Source organism: Schistocerca nitens, chromosome 8, assembly GCF_023898315.1.
Source record: "Schistocerca nitens isolate TAMUIC-IGC-003100 chromosome 8, iqSchNite1.1, whole genome shotgun sequence".
Lineage (NCBI taxonomy): Eukaryota > Metazoa > Arthropoda > Insecta > Orthoptera > Acrididae > Schistocerca > Schistocerca nitens.
The window spans coordinates 284,864,021-284,881,169 of NC_064621.1; positions in this window are offsets into that span (position 1 = coordinate 284,864,021).

Sequence of the window (17,149 nt, forward strand, 5' to 3'; positions counted from 1 at the left end):
AAAGCACTTCATATCAAACAATGTCAATACTTGTCACTTTTACAAAAAAATATTAACTCCTTTTTTCAAGTATATTCACAGGGAAAAATTCACCAGAACACGGCACACCATGTAATGCAATACTTGCACAGTAGATACGACAACCCCATTTCAGATCTCTACAGAAATGTAATTTATAGTTGTGATCTCACACTTAACCTGTGGAGATTACCTGATACAATGTTATTACGAAGTGGATGTGGCGATCTCTTAGTCTTAATTACATTAACATTTCACTGAACTGTGAAATGAAATGAAGCCAATGCAGCCGGCATAAAATTTGTGACGATGTGTCCTACCAGTTGGTGACTGTACGCGTGGTATGTTTTATCCTGTTATCCGAAAATAGCTAACAAATTTAACGGAGCAAGTAATCAATAATCTTGGCCAATAAAGGATTTTTTCTGACTCCAGTAATTATAAACAATTACAGATAACGTATTTCAAGCTTGATCGTGTCAAGTATCAACAGAACATTTATTTCCTTTTTAACTGGAATCAGTAATTCATATCACATCTGGTTTATCTCTGAGCACTTGGCGTGGATAAGGTGGGAAGCTGTGACCACTTTCAATTTTAAGCTATGTTATTAATTTATTTCGCGAACCAGTAATTGCTGAAGCAACGCAAAGATGGTATTCTGTACTAAGAACTGACTGCGGGCAGTATGATTCGGTTGTGTAGTTTCTGGAGCTTTTACCGGTTGAGTTCGTCAATCACATCGCTACGCCCAAAGAGGTATCATGAGTTGAGTTTTTGGATAAGTAGGTCGCGTGCTGGTCGGCGTGGAACTGAGGCGTGCTGGTTTGAATGCATTCGGTTGCTGTGTTTGCTGCTTGCTGAGGTAGCTTAGTTCACTGAGGTTATCCGTAGCCGTTGCCTGTTTGGAGAGTTATTTTGTTAGGCATTCGTGGAGTGCTTACACTCCGGTGATTTACTGACTTACGTAGCGAAGTTGCTATGGACGCCGCGAGTGGATTCATGCTTCAAGTACCACTGCTAATTCTTTGTCTCCTGAGGTGAGTAGCCAAGAGGCTTGGTACATAATATGAATTTAGTCATTCAAGTTGAAGAGTATTCAAGCAACTCGGAGATTCTTCCATTCAGCTTAGTTTATTAAATATTCTGTGTCGTGTATGGAACTTTGTTGATATTATCTTTCCACATCTGGCACACCTACCACGTGTCTTTGTGCTGCTAAGAGATCATATGTTGCTGTGTTCACTTCACTTTTGAATCGGTTATACGACGCGGAACTTGAATATCCTATCTCATTTCAAATTTCCTGATTATTTATCTGACATTGATGTGTATTGGCATAACATTTATTTTGCCTCCATCGTATAATTGCGCATTGCCAAACGAAAATTTTGCCTCTGATAAAAGACGCCCTTCTAGACAAATAATTAATATCGTAATGTAAACTTCACGCATTCGCTTTCTGTGCATGCAGTTTACAGTTAACAAGATGGGTGTGACACTGTTTCAATTTCCAGAGATGCAGTACTGGGCTTCTTCAAAGAGCATATGGGGTGAGTCGGGAGGAAAGGTATATGCTTTGAGTGATGATGGTACTGGCGATTCTGAATAAAAAACTTCAAGTGAAATTACGCCCTTTACTTAACCGTGTGCAACATACAGCTGTAAAATGTAACAGTCAGCCAACCGGTTGCACACAACTTTTTGAAAAAAAAAAAAAAAACACTTTAACCAGGTTTCGATAGCTCTATGAGTATTTTCATGAGAATACTAAAATTTATCTAGAAAATCTATAAGGTACAGGTAATATACATGAAACAGTTACATATGTGAAAATACTCAAATAAAAACAAGAAAACTGTACTTACATGAACTCACGTGACAACTTTTAAATTTTCAGCAACTGTGCTATCGTCAAATGACATGGTTTTGTTCCATGAGTCAAGAATATATATTTTATAATAAAAAAGGACGTACAGTAATCATAAAGTAATACAATCATAGTTGCATTTTCTTTAAAATAAATTTTTATGCTGCAATTGTCTGACAAAAATGTAATAGAAAATATGATAGTATATTTGACAACTGGCCTTGACAGTGCAAAAATAGACAGATCTCGTCAGATCAGAATAGCGCATGATGTGTGCAATATTGTTACGAAAGCTTGACTGTCTTCCGTAATCCTGTTAGTAAAGGTATAAAAATAATCCAAACTATTAATAATAAACTTAAAGTAAATGATGCTTTGATAACAAAGTTTGATAAAGGGAATCCCATCGTCATTGCTAAAAAGCAAAAGTGTGTTACAAAAACCTTGAAGTTTTTCAGAAGAACGATTTTCCGAGATACATAAGGATCCCACTCCTTTTCAGCAAATAGAAATAAAAGCCGCGGTTAACGATGCCAAATTTTACTTAAACCTTACCAAAAAAAAAGGCAGCTAATTAATATGCACCCTCAAGCTCCAAAGTTACGAGTACAGTTTAAAGTTCATAAATTAGGACACCATGTACGTCCCATTTGGCATAGTACGAATAGTGCCTACCATGACCGAGTTAATTTCTGCACGACAAATTTAAAAAACCTTTTGTTCACCAGAATAATCATTCTATCTCCAACACTCGAAACTTAGTCAATAAAGTTAAAGAAACACATTGGATCAAGATACTAAGTTAATTTCTTTTGACATTAAAAATCTCTATACGAATGTGCCAGTCAAAACAGCGTTGGACATAGTACAAAAAAAATTACCGCTCTTCAAAAAAGATATTTCTGATAAACAAATTACTGATTTCATTAATTTGCTTCAAATCGTAGTTAAATATATTTACTTGGAGTTCAGTGGACAGTTATGTCAACAACCTGATGGTCTTGCGATAGGAAACCCGTTAGCAGGAATCCTAGCAGACATTTTCATAAATTTCCTGGAAGAAAAATTTTTCAAAATTTTTTCAGCTGTTGCCTTAGGCGTTATTTCGTATTCTAGGAATGTTGACGACATTCTGATTGTTTATAGAGGACCGAACAACTGGATTGATAACTTCACGAAAAAATTACTTTCTCTTGCGTGCTTGAAAAAGAATTCAGAGTTACACTCCTTAGAACTTACTCTAACAAAAGTAGATGACAAACTATCCTTTAATATCTTCCGCAAAGAAACTTGCAGTGGTCAAATAGTACCTTTTATTTCAACACACCCCCACTCTCATAAAAAACTCTTTTTTCATTCAGCTGTCCAACAGAGCTATTTCTATTCCTCTATCCAATGAAAATCTTGAAGCAGAAATAAATTTTTTTGAAACTATTGCAGTTAATAATGGCTATGAACCCAACATATTAAGTAACATCTTTAGTAATAAAAGAAGAACAGAATCACCACTCTGGGCGTTTCCATTAATGACCGAAATGAAAAATTTTGTTTCTATACCATTTCTTGGACTTGTCTCTTACAGCATCTTCTGTAAAACAAATATGATGGCAAAACAGCATTTTCCACCAACAGTTCTCTAAAAAATAATCGTATTCACAATCTGGATTGAACACGGTCTCATTTGCACAAGTCAGGAGTTTATAAAATCGTGTGTGGCTCTTGTCCGGCATATTGCATGCGACAAACAGGGCGAGCTATATCTGCAAAATTTAGAGAACACCTATGAAAGAAGGGTAGTAATATTCATAATTCAACCTTTACCGACCACTTGTTGATCACAGGTCATAAACCCAAGGAAGTGCAAGATGTTAGTATCCTACACTCCGAGAAAAAAGGTCTCCGACTCGATATCCTGAAAGAGCTGGAAATTTTCAAACACCTATTGCTTAAAGACGGTTTTATTCTTAACGAAAAATTTCAGTTGCGTAATAAAAACTTCTTTCATGGTTTAGAGCCGTGACTTAGAACTGTCTGATTTTTGAAATTTTCCTCACAGTGGCGTCGGGAATGGCCGTTTGCCTTATTCAAATGTCATTGTCAGTCTTCTACTTTATTTAAAACTATCTGTAAAAAGGCTGATTTACTATTTTTGAACTGTTATAGTGCCTAATATCCGGGTTCTTTTTAATAATGTATACCTACAGCTGTGTAATTTTGCTAGACGTTTATAAGTTTGCCGTTTTGTTACTAGATGCCACTACTAATCCTTGAGTCCATCTCATGGTAGTGTCCGTTTAAATGCCGTTTAGTCTGATGCCCCTTCCGCTGTGTCTGTGCCGATCTTAGCTTGCTACAGCAGATAACTTGTGCCGCCGTTGGCGACTATGATTGTATTTCTCTATGATTACTGTATGTCTTTTTTGTTATGACCTATATTCTTGATTCATGGAACGAAACCATGTTAATTGACTATAGTACTGTCGCTGAAAATTTAAAAGTTGTCACGTGAATTCATGTAAGTACAGTTTTCTTGCTTTCAGTTGAGAATTTTGGCTTCATGTATATTATCTGTACCGTATATATTTTTCTAGGTAACTTTTACCATTCTGATGAAGATAGTCTTAGAGCTACCGAAACCTGGTTAACGTGTTTAAAAAAAAATTGGGTGCAACCGGTTGGCTGACTGTTACTTTTTATAATTTGCATACATAGTTACTGAGCGCACAGCCAAAAATGTTTAATATATCAACATGTAGCTGTTTGAAAATCACGGGTGTCAGTCGAATGCCCTTCTTCACCAGCACTCACATACGAATATAACCAAAGAACATTAGGCTTCGAAATGTTGTCTTTACTGACCATTTCAGTCCGCGCTCGACATGCGCATGGCAGAGCAACGAGGCCAGCATGGGTGTGCACAAGCAGAGGACCGTACGAGTGAGCTCAGATCAGCAACAAGAGGTGCAAAATGCACTGCAGTTGACGTGGACTTTTTGAACATCTTTTGTCAGAAAATGTACAAGATTAAACAAAACGTCAGATCACAATGTTTCGTTTACTATCGTCTGCATTTCTCCTGTTTCCCATTGCTTTCATTAGTTTCCTCAGAAACTGTGGAGAACGGGACACATTTTATATGACGGCTATTGTTCAGAATCCCTATCACTCCTCAAAGCATCTACCTTTCCTCCGGACTCGGCCTGTATATTCAGTGTTGCCGATTTGAGTGCTATGATTACAGTTTGGGGTCTATATCCCCACAGCACTGCTACCCACTGTAAGTCAAGTTGCTACAGTACATTCCGGGTGAGGAAATCTTATAAGCGAATTTAATGGTCCTTTATTTCATTCTCTTATTGTTATGCCCACTATTTTCTCGTTGTGCTATTTGTGTAAGTGCATAATGATCAAGTAACTTTAATTTCGTGCTTAGACAGATTGAATTCATTATTTAATCGCTTGGGTCATAACATTATCTATAATAAGGTATCTATCTATCTATCTATCTATCTATCTATATCCGAATCCCGCTCCAGCTACTGCCGGGTCTGGGTGCTCACGAGTCCTCTCCATTTGGCTCGGTCCTCCCACCACTTTTCTTCCTCCACTTGCTGCCAGGTCACACCTCTCCTTTCTACAGATATTCTCACTCCCATTTTCCACTTTGTTCTTGGGCGCCCTCTAGGTCTTCTCACATCCATCTTTAGTTCTTCCATAATTTTGGGGAGTCCCTGTCCATGCATCCTTTTAACGTGCCCATACCATCTTAATCTCTTTTTTCCAATTTCTTCTTTCATACATTCTTGTTTAAGGTCCTCTCTAATCTCTACATTCCTTACTCTGTCCATTCTTGTTTTTCCCTTAACTGCTCTGAGAAATTTCATTTCCCCTGCTTGCAGTTTGCTCCAGTCCCTTTCTGTCATTGTCCATGTTTCTCCACCATAGGAGACAATAGGGAAGTAATAATTCTTATACAATAATTCCTGTACATATAATAAGGTATAATTTGTTGAAATCAGGGCACTTTGGGATTCACTTTCATTAGTTATCAAAATTTGAAATCAGAGCAGACCCTTACAAGGTTAATCACGGATTATTCTTGAGAGTCTTCGAAGGCATTTACAATTTTCATGGACCAACTATGTGACGTACGTTGTCACCTCCAGAGTTATTCCCTCACTGTGCAGCTTCGCAGTTAGCATTATCCACTGGCAGTTCCTCTAGACCCTTCAGGTAGAAGAAACTCGCCGTTATCTCCATGTGACGTATGTCTGTCAATCAGGATAGCGAGTCAGCCACCAACTCAATCAAGTAAATCAAGTTTTGACGAACATAAGTCAGTATGGATCACTCCAGGCATTTCAGACAACTAGGCGATGGAATTTCTAAAATCATTGGGGGAAGTGGCAAAGCAGCGACCATTCACGTTGGTGTGTAGAATGAATTTGACAGCCAATATTCCTTCAGACTTACGGAAAAGCATTATCCACACTATTCTGAAGATCGAAAGAGCCGACAAGTGTAAGAATTATTGCACGATCAGATTAACAGGTCACGCATATAAGTTTCTAGCAAAAATAATATACAGAACTGAGTTTGGTTAATCAAACTCAGTTCAACGTTTAAACTGTTTGTATTTGCTTCTGCTTCATGTCTCGTAGGTTCTGCAACTTTTCACAGGAAGCTGCCCGTTTGTCTATGTAAAACTAATACCTGTGACAACCGTGAGCGCTACATAAAATATTGCCAGTTTGCTTTGCAACCATCTGTTTAATATATAAAAGGAAATGTCCTGTCTGACTGACACATCATCACCGTGCCCAAACCAGGACAAATGGTTCAAATGGCTCTGAGCACTATGGGACTTAACATCTGAGGTCATCAGTCCCCTAGAACTTAGAACTACTTAAACTTAATTAACCTAAGGACATTACACACATCCATGCCCGAGGCAGGATTCGAACCCGCGATAGTAGCGGTCTCGCGGTTCCAGACTGAAGCGCCTAGAACCGCTCGGCCACACCGGCCGGCCCAAAACAGGACAGAAGCTTGAAATTTGAAGAGGGTGTTGATCTTACACTGTAGCTGTCTATTAAAAGGGCATTTTTCGAAATTCTATCCACAGGTGTGTGAAATAGGGGATGAAAAGGTTTTTGAAAATGTCGCTATTAATGCAATTTTGAAGCTAGATCTACAAAAATTGATATTTGGCTTCTCGGTCACAAATAAAAAAATGTTTCAGCATTTTTGGAAATTTAACTCATATGGGTGTGAAATAGTGGGTGAAAGCTTATTTTGAAAATAAGTCATTATTAAGGAGCTGGTGAATCATTTTTAAAGCTACATATGTGATAATTTGTATTTGACTTCTAAAGAAATATATGATAGGGGATGAAAGTTTTTAAGGCAATACCACCACAATAACTGAAAAGGCAGATGATGTTGCAATTTGTGATCAACTTAAAAATTCGATTAAAGGAAAACAAACACAAGAAAGTCTGTGCGGATCATACAGGCCACGCGAGCGAATTAGCGAGCGCTAAGTTAGTGTTCTATGTTTATTATAACACAATTCTACCCCTCTCCCTCCCTCCCACCCCATACCTCCTCCCTCATTTCCCAGTAGGACGAGGCAAGCCAGCAGAGCTAATATATAATTCAGGGCATACGAAGACCCATGATAATACCACATGACAAGGCAATCTAATTGGAAAAATATATGTCTCTCATTCATCCACCCTGCGGGTCCGGGGGTTAGAACAGGCCCAAGGTATTCCTAACTGCCGTAAGAGGCGACTAAAAGGAGTCTCACAAATTTCCTCCCCAATGGGTTCAGGTCCCATTCTATGGTTTGACCTGCCACTTTCAAAATTCTACAGAAGTGCGGGCCTTATGGGATGGGATGCCTTATGTGATGCACGAGGGCCCTTATATTCGTTATCCTGAATTTCTCGTCATGGCTTTGCGGCTCTACCTGCGATTCAACTGTTTGGTCGAGGACACTTTCCGGATTATATCATCTTCTTCCAGTGTATCCTGTTCTTTTTCACCCCCATGACGATACTGGATTTCTCTGCACCCAATATCCTGCATGGTACCCAGTCCGTTGTGGTGAGGCCATCATGTACCCATTTGGTGGTAGCCCCCTGACAACAAGGGGATTGCACTGCTGATGCCGGAGCTGTAAACTCACCTCATATGATGACGAGTAGAAGCCTGTCTTCCTGTGGCACCAGTACTCCCGGTAATGGCCATCATGCCAGTTGGTCTTTGCTGTGGCTGGGTGGCGCCCGTGGGGAGAGCCCCTGATCGGAGTAGGTGGTATCAGGGTGGATGGCCCTCAACGGAGCGGACTAAGTCATCGGACCGTACGGCACAAGCAGTCTCTAAGAGGGGCAAGATAGAATACAATGCCGACAGGTGTGACCCTAAATCGTTTCCCTCCCTCACTACACCATGGGAGAAACATAGGGCTACAGAATGGAGATAGCCATATTCGCCTTAGTTTTTAATCTTTAGCAGAACCGATGGGGACTCTTTTCTACCTACGGAGCCTCAATTTTTTGTTGAACACCTTGAGGATAAGTTTTGAGAAGTGACAGCGCTGTCCAAGATGCGAAACGGCGCAGTCTTGATTCAGACAGCATCCCCAGCCCAATCCCAAGCGTTACTCGCCTGTGACAAACTGGGTGTTATTTCTGTTGCCGTCATTCCCTTAAAAGCCTCAAAATGGTCCAGGGGATTAATTTCCATCATGACCTCCTCTTGCAGTTTGACGACGAGCTCCACGCCAATTTAGAACGGCGGGGTGTGCATTTCATCTGGCGCGTTTACAGGGGGCCCAAAGACAAGAGGGTTGTTACCAGTGCCTTTATCTTAGCCTTTGAGGGTGATTCATTGCCTGAAAAGGTAAAGGTGATGGTTTACCACTGTGCGTTAAATCATACGTCCCTCCCCCTATGCAGTGCTTTAAGTGCTGGAAGTTCAGGCATATGTCTTCCCACTGCGCCTCCACATGTCGAGACTGCGGACGTCCACTGCACCCATATACTCCATGTGCGCGACCTCCCACTTGCATCAGCTGTGGAGAGCACCACTCCCCCTGCTCTCCAGACTGCCCAGTACTCCAAAAAGAACGGAAAATCATGGACCAGTTGACTTACAAAGAGGCTAAACGCAAATTCGAAACATTACACCCCAGCTACATCATCATCGCTGTCCCATGTACCAGTGGTTCCTCACTCTGTGCTACGAACAGTGGGCCCTTGGGGCCACCAGAATACATCCATCCCCTTGGTGGTAGGGGGCAAATCTTCCTCTGTTGCTCCCAAAGCACCTACTTTGAGAGCAAGGACCCCTCAAATGCAGGGGGCATTGGTCCCCTCCCCCCCTGCTGGAGAAGCAACAGCCTCCTCCAGCTCCTCTCATGCAGAAGGGGTCCCTTGCGGCCCTCTCTCCCAAGGTCTCCACCAAAGCCACGGCGGATACTCGCCAGTGGCTCAAGGAGCCAAAAGCTGCTGGATGAAGAGCTTCACAGTCTTCCTCCATGCCTGAAGCTGTTTTGGAGAAACCTTCTCAGCAAGCCCCTAAAGAGATGCGAGAGCGCAAGAAAACTAAGATGAAGTCTGCTAATAAACAGGACCCTCTGGTGGTCCCAACACCACCACTCCCTATCAGTTCTACATCTGAGGATGCAATGGGAATTGTAGTGTCTCCTGCGGGCCTGAATCACACTGACGCCTGATCCACCATAGAAATGGCTACATATATTCTGTCATAGGGAACAGGTGACCCTGAGGCATAACCTGCCTCCTTGGCACTTCATGCCTTCCCAGCCTCAACGTCATCCTCCAGTCAAACTGCACCGGTTTTTTCCACCACCTGGCTGAGCTATGGTAACTGTTAAGCTTTACACCTGCTTTCTGCATTGCCCTCTAGGGAACCTGGTTCCTGGCAGTGTGGACCTCTGCCCTCCATGGCTATAAGGGATATTTCAGAAACCATACAACTATAATAGTGTGTCAGGTTGAGTTTCCGCTCATGTCCTGAAGTCGGTATGCAGTGAACCTGTGCCCCTTCAAAAACCCCTTTTAGCTGTGGCTGTCAGTATAAGCATGACACGGGAAATAACTGGCTGCAACGTATGTCTTCCTTCAGATGGTGCAGTACCTCTGAACGCATTGGCTACACCTTTCCTACTTTTGGGGGATTTTAACGCTCATACCCCTTGTGGGGTGGCACAGTTCTTGCTGGCTGAGGCAGAGATGTCGAAAATTTACTGTCACAACTCGACCTCTGCCTCTTAAATACTGGGGCTGCCACACATTTCAGTGTGGCACATGGAACATATTCGGCCATTGATCTCTCGGTTTGCAGTACTGGCCTTCTCCCATCTATCCACTGGAGAGCACATGACGACCTGTGTGGTAGTGACCACTTCCCCATCTTCCTGTCGTTGCCCCAGCGTCAGGCCCACGGACGCCTACCCAGATGGGCTTTAAACAAGGCAGACTGGGAACCTTCACCTCTGCTGTCACCGTTGAATCTCCCTCACATGGTAATATCGATGTGGTGATTGAGCAGGTAACTACACCGATCGTTTCTGCGGCGGAAAACGCGATCCCTCGTCCTTTAGTGTGCCCCCAGCGAACGACAGTCCCTTCGCCAGCTTATCAAAAAGCTGAAACAGGAATGTTGGGAGAGGTACGTGTCGACCATTGGGTGCCACACGTCACCTTCCCAACTATGGGCCAAGATCGAACGAGATTTTGTGTACCAGACCCCAACAGGTGTTCCCAGTGTTAAAATAAATGGCATGTTATCTACCGACACAGACGCGACTGTCAAGCAATTTGCTGAGCACAATGCTCGCGCCTCTGCATCGGAGAATTACCCCCCAGCCTTTCGTACTCTCAAACGGCGGATGGAATGGAAAGTCCTCTCGTTCACTACACGCCACAGTGAACCCTATAACGCCCTATTTACAGAGTGCGAGCGCCTCAGTGTCCTTGCACATTGCCCCGACACAGCTCCTGGGCCCGATCGGATCCACAGTCAGATGATTAAACATCTCTTGTCTGACTACAATCGACATCTCCTCGTGATCTTCAAATAGAACTGGTGCGATGGCGTCTTTCCATCGCAATGACGGGAGAGCACTATCATACCAGTGCTCAAACTCGGGAAAAACCCGCTTGATGTGGATAGCTATCAGCCCATCAGCCTCACCAACGTTCTTTGTAAGCTTCTGGAATGTATGGTGTGTCGGCGGATGGGTTGAGTCCTGGAGTCACGTGGCCTACTGGATCCATGTCAGGGCGGCTTCCGCCAGGGTCGTTCTTCCACTGATAATCTTGTGTCCCTCGAGTCTGCCATCTGAACAGCCTTTTCCAGACGCCAACACCTTTTTGCCGTGTTTTTTGATTTATGAAAAGCGTATGACGCCACCTGGCGACATCATATCCTTGGCACATTAAACGAGTGGGGTACCAGAGGCCCGCTCCCGATTTTCATCCAGAATTTTCTGTCGCTTCGTACTTTCCGTGTCAAAGTTGGTGCCTCTCATAGTTCTCCCCATATCCAGGAGAGTGGGGCCTGCAGGGCTCTGTATTGAGTGTATCTCTAATTTTAGTGGCCATTAACGGTCTAGCAGAAGCTGTATGGCTGTAGGGCCGTCTGTCTCACCCTCTCTGTATGCAGACGACTTCTGCATTTCGTACTGCTCCGCCAGTACAGGTGTTGCTGAGGGGCGCATACAGGGAGCCATTCACAAGGTGCAGTCATGGTCTCTAGCCGACGGCTTTCGGTTTTCGGCAGCAAAGTCTTGTGTTATGCACTTCTGTCGGCGTCGTACCGTTCATCCGGTACCAGAACTTCACCTTACTGACGATCCCCTCACTGTAGTGGAGTCGTATCGATTCTTAGGACTGGTTTTCCACGCCTGATTGCCTTCCTCACCTTCGTCAGCTTAAGCAGAAGTGCTGGCAGCACCTCAATGGCCTCTGCTGCCTGAGCAGCACCTACGGGATGCAGATCGCTCTACGCTGCTGCAACTATACAGAGCCCTTTTTCAATCCCACTTTGACTATGGGAGTCTGGTTTATGGGTCGGCGGCGCCCTCAACATTGCCTTTACTCGAAACACTGCACCACTGTGGCATTCGACTAGCGACCGGAGCTTTTACGACGAGTCCGGTGACCAGCGTCCTTGCGGCAGCTGGAGTCCCTATATTGCAGTGCAGGCGTGCACAACTGCTCGCCAGTAACGTTGCACACTTTAGTAATTCTCCTGCTCATCCGAATTACCGTCTCCTTTTCCCACCCATGGCGGTTCATATCCCGCATCGGCGGTCCAAGTCAGGGCTTGCAATTCGCGTCCGATCCCTTCTATCTGAACTGGAGTCCTTGCCTTTACCAGCTGTACTCGAGGTCCAATCGCGTACACCTCCATGGTGTACACCTAGGCCGCAGCTTCGCCTGGACCTTTCACATGGCCCAAAGGACTCTGTTCATCCCGTGGCTCTCCACTGTCACTTCATCTCGATTCTTGACATGTACTGAGGCCATGAACTGGTTTACACCGACGGCTCGATGGCTGATGGTCACTTCGGCTTCGCGTATGTCCATGGAGGACATATTGAACAGCATTCCTTGTCTGATGGCTGCAGTGTTTTCACTGCAGAGCTGGTGGCTTTATCTCGTGCTCTTGAGCACATCCGTTCATGCCCTGGGGAGTCGTTTCTTCTGTGTACTGACTCCTTGAGCAGTCTACAAGCTATCGACCAGTGCTACCCTCGTCATCCTTTGGTAGCGACCATCCAGGAGTCCATCTATGTCCTGGAAATGTCCGGTCGTTATTGGTGTTTTTGTGGACCCCAGAACAGGTCGAAATCCCAGGCAAAGAACTTGCTGACATTCTGGCCAAACAGGCTACACGGAAACCGCTTATGGAGATCGGCATTCCAATAACTGACCTGTGTTCGTTTTTGCGTCGCCAGGTTCTTCGGCTTTGGGAGACGGAATGGCGTAGTCTTAGTACGAACAACAAACAGCGTGCCATGATGGAGACAACGAATGTATGCGGGCCTCTCGCAGGGACTCTGTGGTTCTCTGCCGACTCCGCATTGGCCTTGCTTGGGCGACCGACGGTTATCTCTTATGCTGTGAAGACCCGCCTCAGTATCGATGTGGCGCCCGGTTGACAGTGGCGCATATGCTGGTGCACTGTCCCACTGCTGTGCGATGAAATATTGCGTTACGGGACTCGTTGCCGCTAATTTGATCTGACAACACTTCATCGGCTGATTTAGTTTTACGTTTTATTCGTGAGGGTGTGTTTTATCATTTGATCTAAATTTTAGAGCATGTCCTTTGTCCCTCTGTGTCCTCCACCCTAGTGCTTTTAGGATGGAGGTTTTAATGTGTTGCAGAGTGGCTGGCTTCTCCGTTTTATTCTCATGGTCAGGCACCCATGGTAATCTGTTTTGTCGTTTTAAACTCTTCTACCTGTTTCTTGCGTTTCTGTGATTTTCTTCTCCGCTTTCTTCCATTTACGTATTTGTTGCCCTTCCGCCGTTCTTGTAGTTTTTTCCTTTCTCTCCATTTTGTGTTGTCAGTCTAGCTTTTTTCTTCTCACCCTTGTAGCATTGTTTTATTCGAAACAAGGGACCAATGACCTAGCAGTTTGGTACCTTCCGCCCTCTTTTAAACCAACCAACCAAACTCATTCATCAGTACATGTTGCTATTTAGTTTTCATCATACTTCTGACTGGTTTCATGCAATCTGCGTCGAATTTCTGCCCTGTGTCTTCTCTTCGTGCCAGAGTATCAGTGGCAGCCTACGCCGTCCTTAAGCGTTAGCTATATTCCAGTCTGTGTCTTCCCCTGCAGTTTTATCCTCTTTAGCCCACTCTAGTCTTAAAACATGTATCAAACTGTCCAGCCATCTTGCCAGTGTTTTCCATATGTTCCTTTCTTTGACTGTTCTGTGGAGAAACTCCGAATATCTCATCTTATCAGTCCATCTAATTTTCACCAGCCTTCTATAGAACCACACCGCAGACGTTTCAAGTCTCACGTATCGCGTGGTTCACTCCAATACAGTTCGAAAAGTTTCCTCTTCAACTTAGGGTCTACATTTGAAACCAGTAAACTTCTTCTGACCAGGAATGACCTCTTTGCCTATGATAGCCCGCTTTTTATGTTCTCCTTTCTTCGTCCACCACGTATTATTTCAGTTCAGAGGCAGAAGTATTCCCTGTATCTACATCGTAATCAAAGATTTTGATGTTACACTACTGCCCATTAAAATTGCTACACCACGAAGATGACGTGCTACAGACGCGAAATTTAACCGACAGGAAGAAGATGCCGTGATACGCAAATGATTAGATTTTCAGAGCATTCACACAAGGTTGGCGCCGGTGGCGACACCTACAACGTGCTGACTTGCGGAAAGTTTCCAACCGATTTCTCATACACAAACAGCAGTTGACCGGCGTTGCCTGGTGAAACGTTGTTGTGATGCCTCGTGTAAGGAGGAGAAATGCGACTTTGATAAAGGTCGGATTGTAGCCTATCGCGATTGCGATTTATCGTATCGCGACATTGCTGCTCGCGTTCGTCGAGATCCAATGACTGTTAGCAGAATATGGAATCGGTGGGTTCAGGAGAGTAATACGCAACGCCGTGCTGGATCACAACCGCCTCGTATCGCTAGCGGTCGAGATGACAGGCATCTTATCCGCATGGCTGTAACGGATCGTGCAGCCACATCTCGATCCCTGAGTCAACAGATGGGGACGTTTGCAAGACAACAACCATCTGCACGAACAGTTCGAAGGCGTTTGCATCAGCATGGACTATCAGCTCGGAGACCATGGCTGGGGTTACCCTTGACGCTGCATCTCAGACAGGAGCGCCTGCGATGGTGTACTGAACGACGAACCTGGGTGCACGAATGGCAAAACGTCATTTTTTCGGATGAATCCAGGTTCTGTTTTCAGCATCATGATGCTCGCATCCGTGTTTGGCAACATCTGGGTGAACGCACATTGGAAGCGTGTATTCGTCATCGCCACACTAGCGTATCACCCGGCGTGATCGTATGGGGTGCCATTGGTTACAAGTCTCGGTCACCTCTTGTTCGCATTGACGGCACTTTGAACAGTGGGCGTTACATTTCAGATGTGTTACCACCCGTGGCTCTTCCCTTCATTCAATTCCTGCGAAACCCTACATTTAAGCAGGATAATACACGACCGCATGTTGCAGGTCGTGTACGGGCCTTTCTGGATACAGAAAATGTTCGACTGCTGCCCTGGCCAGCACATTCTCCAGGTCTCTCACCAACTGAAAATGTCTGGTCAATGGTGGCCGAGCAACTGGCTCTTCACAATACGCCAGTCACTACTGTTGATGAACTGTGGTATCGTGTTGAAGCTGCATGGGCAGCTGTACCTGTACACGTCATCCAAGCTCTGTTTGACTCAATGCCCAGGCGTATTACGGCCGTTAGTGCGGCCAGAGTTGGTTGTTCTGGGTACTGATTTCTCAGGATCTATGCACTCAAATTGCGTGAAAATGTAATCACATGTCAGTTCTAGTTATTATATTTGTCCAATGAATACCCGTTTATCATCTGCATTTCTTCTTGGTGTAGTGTAATTTAATCGGCAGTCTCATTTAATCGGCTATATTAATTCAGATTTTGTTATACTTTTCTAGAATCACCATACAATATGAATCAACTGCAAAAACAAGATCTGGAAATACTACGCGATTTTTCTGTTGTTATTGTATGTATGTGTAGCCCTCTGGACTGCCACAGGTGCCTGACGCAACATGGAATCTCACCAACAACAACGGTAACAGCTTAACTCTAGAATTTTTTGTGTCCTCTGCTTACAAACCAAACAGGCAACTGCCGCGATCACGTAGGGTGTGGAAAGCAAATCTGAATTGCAAATTTGAATTGAAGACGACAACTGAAAATCCCACAGAACGTTACGACTGCTAGTAACGTAAGCTCAAATCAGTACGGATGGACAAAGCCAGATATGTCTAACACAACAGCACATTTGCAAATGGAAACTCGCGTTTAAAAATGCTAGGTAACAGTTGCATTCGAGAATCGTCGTAACTGAGACTTCAATGTCGATATATTCACTCCCGATCTCCCCGCCGGTAAGAGTATTTATTTTTGTGAGGTGCTAGCGGCCATCTTCTGGGGTAGCAGTAGCCGAAAGCTGAACTACGTGCCACACTAATAAAATCCGCCCACACTCTCCAACTATTTCCATATTGTTGGGCTGGCGGATATTAGATAAATCTACAGCCCTAACATAGAACCAGTATCCAACTAGAAACGTACATAATTTATACATCCAAGTGAGCAGCTCATTTCTAGAAGTTGTGGATTTTGGAAAGCCGACCTCTGTGGCCGAGCGGTTCTAGGCGCTTCAGTCCGGAACAGCGCTGCTGCTACGGTCGCAGGTTCTAAACCTGCCTCGGGCATGGATGTGTGATGTCCTTAGATTAGTTAGGTTTAATTAGTTCTAAATTTAGGGGACTGTTGAACTCAGATGTTAGTCCCATAGTGTTTAGAGCTATTTGAAACATTGTTTGGAAAAACATCATACCAAAGATAGTGTCTGCATATCATGGAGCTGATGTAATCTACATAGCCGGCCGCGGTGGTCTAGCGGTTCTAGGTGCGCAGTCCGGAACCGCGAGACTGCTACGGTCGCAGGTTCGAATCCTGCCTCGGGCATGGATGTGTGTGATGTCCTTAGGTTAGTTATGTTTAAGTAGTTCTAAGTTCTAGAGGACTGATGACCACAGATGTTAAGTCCCATAGTGCTCAGAACCACTTGAACCATTTTTTAATCTACATGAAATTTAATACGTAAGTTGAACGGTATCAGAAGTGTTGAAGAATTCATTTAATTTTTTGCAACCTACACCACGCAAGTAACGAGCAGCCCTTAGTGGCTCGTCATCACAGTTTTCTTTATCATAAATAGCTTTGTGACTAATGCCCTTTTTGCATATTTATTATTTTATAAATGGCATATAAGTATTGTCAGTCTTTTACGATGATTCCGTATTTATATCCTATCGTAAGTTTTTATTCATTATTCTGTTGACCATGTTGTAGAATATAGATCGCCCGCATCTCGTGGTCGTGCGGTAGCGTTCTCGCTTCCCACGCCCGGGTTCCCGGGTTCGATTCCCGGCGGGGTCAGGGATTTTCTCTGCCTC